Source organism: Oncorhynchus masou, unplaced genomic scaffold, assembly GCF_036934945.1.
Source record: "Oncorhynchus masou masou isolate Uvic2021 unplaced genomic scaffold, UVic_Omas_1.1 unplaced_scaffold_5344, whole genome shotgun sequence".
NCBI lineage: Eukaryota > Metazoa > Chordata > Actinopteri > Salmoniformes > Salmonidae > Oncorhynchus > Oncorhynchus masou.
The window spans coordinates 5,466-11,312 of NW_027011754.1; the positions used below are offsets into that span (position 1 = coordinate 5,466).

Genomic DNA, 5,847 nt, shown 5'->3' on the forward strand with positions numbered 1-5,847 from the left:
CCAGGCAAAACAACAACCACATTGAGGTCTTTGTTATAGCAGCCCATGTGCTCAGACCAGAGACAAGGGGATGCATCTCGATAGTCTAGAACAGGACTTCCTCTCCTCTACCCTCATTTGAATTGACAGAATAGGTGAAAGCAAAGGGGGTGGATCCCTGTCGGGGACGGCTTCTACTCAGTCCAGCTCTACTATGAGGGAAAGGAGATGCGAATGAGACCCAAGGATTCAAACAAAAGGCATGGTGAGGAAGTGACGGAGACGAAGCAGGGTGTACAGACGAGACCTAAGGTGTGGCTGTGACGCATTCTCAAATGGAATCTACCGCAACTGAAAAGGAAAGACTGGATCACCAAAATAAAATTCTACTCGTGTGTTTGTATGTGCATGATGATTGTGTGCATGCTGTACCTACATGTGCCTTTCTGCTGGGGTGACAGAGGCCTTTGAACACAGAGAGAGAGACATCTACATGCATTATGTATGTAGTAAGTATGCATTACCCTTGGAAGGTATGGGCGGACATCTTTCCTGTCTCTGCAGACGCTGGTTAAACATTTATACATTAAATCAGCCTCCTGACAACTTACCTCAATACCATTATCTCTTAACTAGCAAATAATGAGCCTGACCCGGTGTACACTATAGTATTGGAATAATAGGGAGATTATTATGATTATTTTTAAATGGACCCACTTGTTCCATAGATACAGTATGATGCAATAGTCAACATTGCCCTACATTGGAATGTAGGCGAAAGCAGACTTGACCACAGTTTACTATGCATATAGCAGGTAGACAGCCAGAGGAAATGAGAGGAGGAAACCAATAGAGTCCCATCCAGTGGGTGGATATTCCCATCACTCACAAGGTTTATCAGAGGGAGGAACAAAAAAGACAGTGGCTAACATAGCAGAAACCAATCCTTTAGAGGCTAGATCATCTCCTGAGCACTGTTCATCACTGATACTAGTCTAAGGCCAGGATATAACTACGTCTTACGCCGTCTCCTTTGTCTATACTGCACCTGATGTATTGATTGACTGTAGATCTCTCAAATTCAAATCTGGACTTCAAAGCAAGTGCCACTGCTTTTCACTCTCCCATTCTAATCAGGGACTGTTTAAACCTGTGATACCATGTGGGTGTAATTAATCATCAGGTAGAGCAGAAAACCAGCATTAGTCCGGACCTCATAGGGTCAAATTTGAACGCTTCTAGATTCTCTCTCTCCCCCTTCATGTTTCAGTTTAGAGAGAACCCAGTTCTAAGTAACATACTAACGTTAAAACTATTGCCTATCCATTTTCTCTTCTATACAAATAGGGAGATAAAGGAAGTTCATTGTGAAGGGTTGTTCTGGATGACATGCCTTACCATCGGGTATGGGGGAAAACCAGCAGTAGTGTCAAAAAATGTCTTTAAAAAAATTAAGTCAAAACCAGTACATGAATACTAGCTAAAAAGAAAACACACAAAAATAAAATATGTTGTTGGAACTCCTACCACACTGTTGGTTCATGTCATTACTTGTCACTCAAGGAGAGTGTGTGGGGACAATGTGCAGGAGCATGATGCTTGTAAGACTGTGAGATTGGCAGGGTAGGGACAAAGATGGGGGACCCTAGAGGGGGGGGGGAATGGGGGCAGAAAAAAAAGTTGACCAATTTCTCCTCTATCTCAGAGTACAACATACCTGTCCATAGTTGTCTATCCCAGACACTAATCTATTGAGATTGAGCAAATCAAAGCGGTCCTCAAAGACTGGCCAATAGTTGTGAGTCCTGCTGCTTGAAGGTTCCTCAGCTCTGTCATGAATGTGGCATGGCTCTCTTTCCATCCAGCCTTTTGAAATAGGGTAAGAGGTATACAAGTCATCAACAACATACACAGAACAAAGTGGGCCTTATATATATATATATTTTGTCTGACATTGATGATTTCTAAGATCAGGTGAATTAATTAAACTTTTTACAGTGTAATTAACTTGATAAACAATGTAAGTAAATTTACTTTTTTTTCCTTTACTTGCCTTAGGAAATATTGTTAACAAATAGACTGCTTATTCTATGCTACTGTAGCAACTGAACCACACAAAAAAAATCCAGAGAAAAAATAAGTGTGTAACGTTGTAAAGTTGCGACAGTTGTTCAAAAGTGGTATAAGTTAACAACCCTGACACCACCCTCCCCACTATCTAGTCCTATAGCCTAAAAAATATATATATATAAAAAAAAAAAAAAAATCACCCAGAGTTCCATGCTGCCAGAGATCTATATAAACGACGAGATGGTCGTGTCTGTCCCCTCACAAATCAAAGTTGTTGTCCCAAAAATGCGGGAAACGGTAGGTGACAAGTTTAAGTCCAAAATAAACCCCATAGAAACGCATTGGGTTTATTTTGGACAGATTTCGGTGAGTGAAACCTCTCGCTTCGCCTCTACCCTCTCTGATGCTGCTCCGTGCTCACATTGAAACAAAATGTCGGCCATGTTTTAAAAAGAGGGGGTTATGAACGCTCCGTTCAAGATTTTTTTCTCACACAATTGATATGGTGATCGAAATGTGAGAAGACAAAAAAATCTGTCTAGTTGGCGTAATGTAAAGTAGGACATGACCGAAAATAAAAACTCTACCTTGATTCCGAGGGGAACGTCCTCAAAATTTATCAACATATACCGGTCCCCTCGGCTCGCCGGATCTCTGCCTCTAAGCTGTGGAAAGAATAAACGAAAAAAACGGTTATCGAGCGATTATTATTTGTTGTCAGGGTTAGTTAGTAACTTTAACACAAAGATGGTCAAAACGGCGATCCCCGTGGGGGTCTTCCAGGGCTGTTGTCTCGTTGTTACAGTACCTTCATGAAAGTCTCAACAGCGCCTTTTGCTATGTCCAGATAGGTAGTGCCCAGATGGGTGCGCTGGTTCATTGACGCGGACGTGTCTATCCAGAAAAAGTAACACGGGCATTGTGTTGGTGATGACACGTTCTGCATGGACTTGGTGTCAGTGCAACCGGTCAAAACTGAAAAAAAAAATCTTTTGTTCTCCTCCTGCCGCCTTAGCTAGCTAGCTTGCTAACTAACTGCCTCACATCTTTACAAAAGTGTCAGAATAGTGAGTGTAAATGCCCTTCAATAACCTGAACTAAATCTAAAAATCCTATGGGCAGGCTATTAACTTAGAGGATTTTTTGATGATTCTTTATGTTATTATTATTATTTTCTTGTAAATATGACTAAATTTCATAGAAACCAAGTTTCCTATTACATCTCTTCCCTGTTTCTCCCTACACTGAGAGCTCTGTGTCTTGCCCACTGCTTTTAAAGTCAGCTCCACACTTGACACCGCCTCCCAAGCGATCTTTGAGCGTCACGTGATAACGCATTCGGTCACTGATAGGCTGTTTGAAGTTGAAAATTACCATATCCAAATAAGGTAATGGCAATAAGAACCGTCTGCGCATGCGTGACACGAAAGATGTAAAGAAAAAGCGGGTCGGGAAGCGCATGCGGATCTCACTGAAGCATATTACAACATATATATATTACGGTACTCAAAATAAATGTAATTGAGGTTTGGCCAATCTTTTTTATTCTAAGATTTTAACATTGGTTGTAGCGTTGGTTTTGAAGCAAAAGGGGTGGTGGAGGTATTTATTCAAGGAGCACAATGTCGAGTTCTACGCCCGACGGCCGAGAGACGAAGAAAAATATCCTCGCATTATCGAATAATTTTATTTCTACCATGTGCATTTGCGTTAGTTCTCAATTTGTATACTTTTCAAAAAACATTTAGACTAGAGAACACTGAACATAGGCTTTATTTAGAGTATTTGCACTGCAGTGTATAGGCCCACACTACACTAGGCCTACAGTACACACAAAAGAAAAGGCAGTTGATGATTGGCATCTGGCAGCATTGATAACTGTCCTGATTCAGAACTAATCAATACAAGTAATCTGCGTGTTGTTCTCAATAGTATTAGCTATAGTCACGGTTATTCTCTCCCGATTATAAGGAAGGCTACACAGCAACCGACAAAACACAGACATAAACAAATATACGCTTATAAAGTAGGCCTGAAGCGCATCAAGCAACGAATTCCTCGATTAAAGCCGTAGCCCTACTTTATGGTTTGTTTGAGTCACAATAAGGCCTGCAGTTATTCTCGTTCACTAGACATGAATCACATGATTTACCTTATTTGTAATTGTCAGAATTATGAATGTCCTTCAACATTCAAAGCAGACCAAAGATAATATTTTTTGCCAGAGGGACTGATGGATCCAAGGCACAACATGCAAGCACATTTATACTGTTTATAGCATATGTACTGCTATTCATGTAGACCTGCCTATAAATATTACAGTATCAGACTCCTTTAAAAGATGTCCCAACTTGGGTTAAGAGTATACCAGCATGCCAGTCAATAGTCAGCTGACGCTGAGTCACACTAGAGTCAGGGGAGAGCCAGAAGACTGGCCTATTTAAACTGTATGGAGTTACTATCAAACTTCCTGTAATCATTTACATGCCAAACCATACTATGGCAATGCTCAATAGCGTAACAGAGAGACAAAAGCCAGCGTTCGATGTAAACTGTATAGTCCCACAGTATAGGTGATCCCCTCCTTCACATAAAGGTATACATGTGTTTGAGGTATCATAATTTGCTAACGCTGTATTGTGTGTTGGGTGTTATGCAATGAACTGCAGCGGATGTAACCTAATTGATGCAGAAATGTTGTATTCAAGCCAATAAATTCAGCATGTTCTGCAGAACTGCTTGTACATACGTAAGAATGCTGAATATCACATAACTGGTAATTTCCTCAGTGTGTTCTCATTTCTATACATTTTGCATTACAGTATCTATCATTCAATATCGTGAACGTGTGTGGTAAATCACAACAAACTTGCTTATTTATGATAACTTCCAAAAATTTTGCAACTTCCGACAGCCTCGCCATTATTTTTTTTTTTCTTCTCCGTGTTGATTTAGATGCGCGCTACGTTTTCCTCTTTGCAGTAAGATATAACTTTACAGTTTTTTCCCAATAATGTCTAGCTTCTAGCTAATACATAAATGTTGTTTTCACTGGCTTCAATGAAACATTCCGTCATCACATTTGCCTGAACACAGAACCATTACGCAGGCCAGCGTGCTAGCTGCGTGAATACCAGTGCCGAAATAACGCGAGATTTCCGACAGAATTTGAAAATTTAAGGTGCGTGTCCGGTGGTGTGTTTAAACATACATATCTGTTCTGTTGCTTCATTCGCGTGAATTTGTTATTATATAATCTATATTTTAAATATATATTATTGTTATTATATCATTTGTTTCCAAGGTTTGGTACAATCGGTGGTCCCTTAGGATGGATTTCCAAGGTGGTAGCTTAACCCTTTTTCCCTCTTGTCTAGCTAGGTAACTAAACAAGAGACAATACTGCTAGTGCTACGTGCTAACGTTAGCTAGCTAAGCCAAGTTACATTGTCACATGAGTTGGCTTCTTTAGACAGTTTTATGTAATGTTAGTGGCTTGCTAGGAAACTAGACTATAAAACTAAATTAACCCGTCGTCTGAGTTTGGCCCGCGTAGGCCGTTATTGTAAATAATAATTTGTTCTTAAACAACTTGCCTGATTAAATAAATATTATAGCTAATGTTAGTTACCTAGTTACTAGCCAACTAACTTAGGTAAGGTAATTGGCTAACAATGTGGAAGAGGCAATAGACTAACTTTAGTTAGCTAATAACAAAGCTCCAAAGCTAGGTACCATTATGCTAACAACTATACTGAACAAAAATCTAAATGCAACGTGTTTCATGAGCTGAAATAA

The 5,847-nt window shown here is 40.0% G+C and overlaps 1 long non-coding RNA gene across 1 annotated transcript; it reads right to left on the reverse strand.

The window, feature by feature from the left end:
• Positions 1 to 1,737: 1,737 nt before the first annotated feature.
• LOC135535941 (uncharacterized) lies at positions 1,738 to 2,949 on the reverse strand. Its single transcript, XR_010454911.1, has 3 exons — positions 2,858 to 2,949; positions 2,637 to 2,714; positions 1,738 to 1,845 (listed from the first exon to the last, which is right to left on the reverse strand). It is a non-coding gene; the product is annotated as an uncharacterized LOC135535941 (long non-coding RNA).
• Positions 2,950 to 5,847: the final 2,898 nt, after the last annotated feature.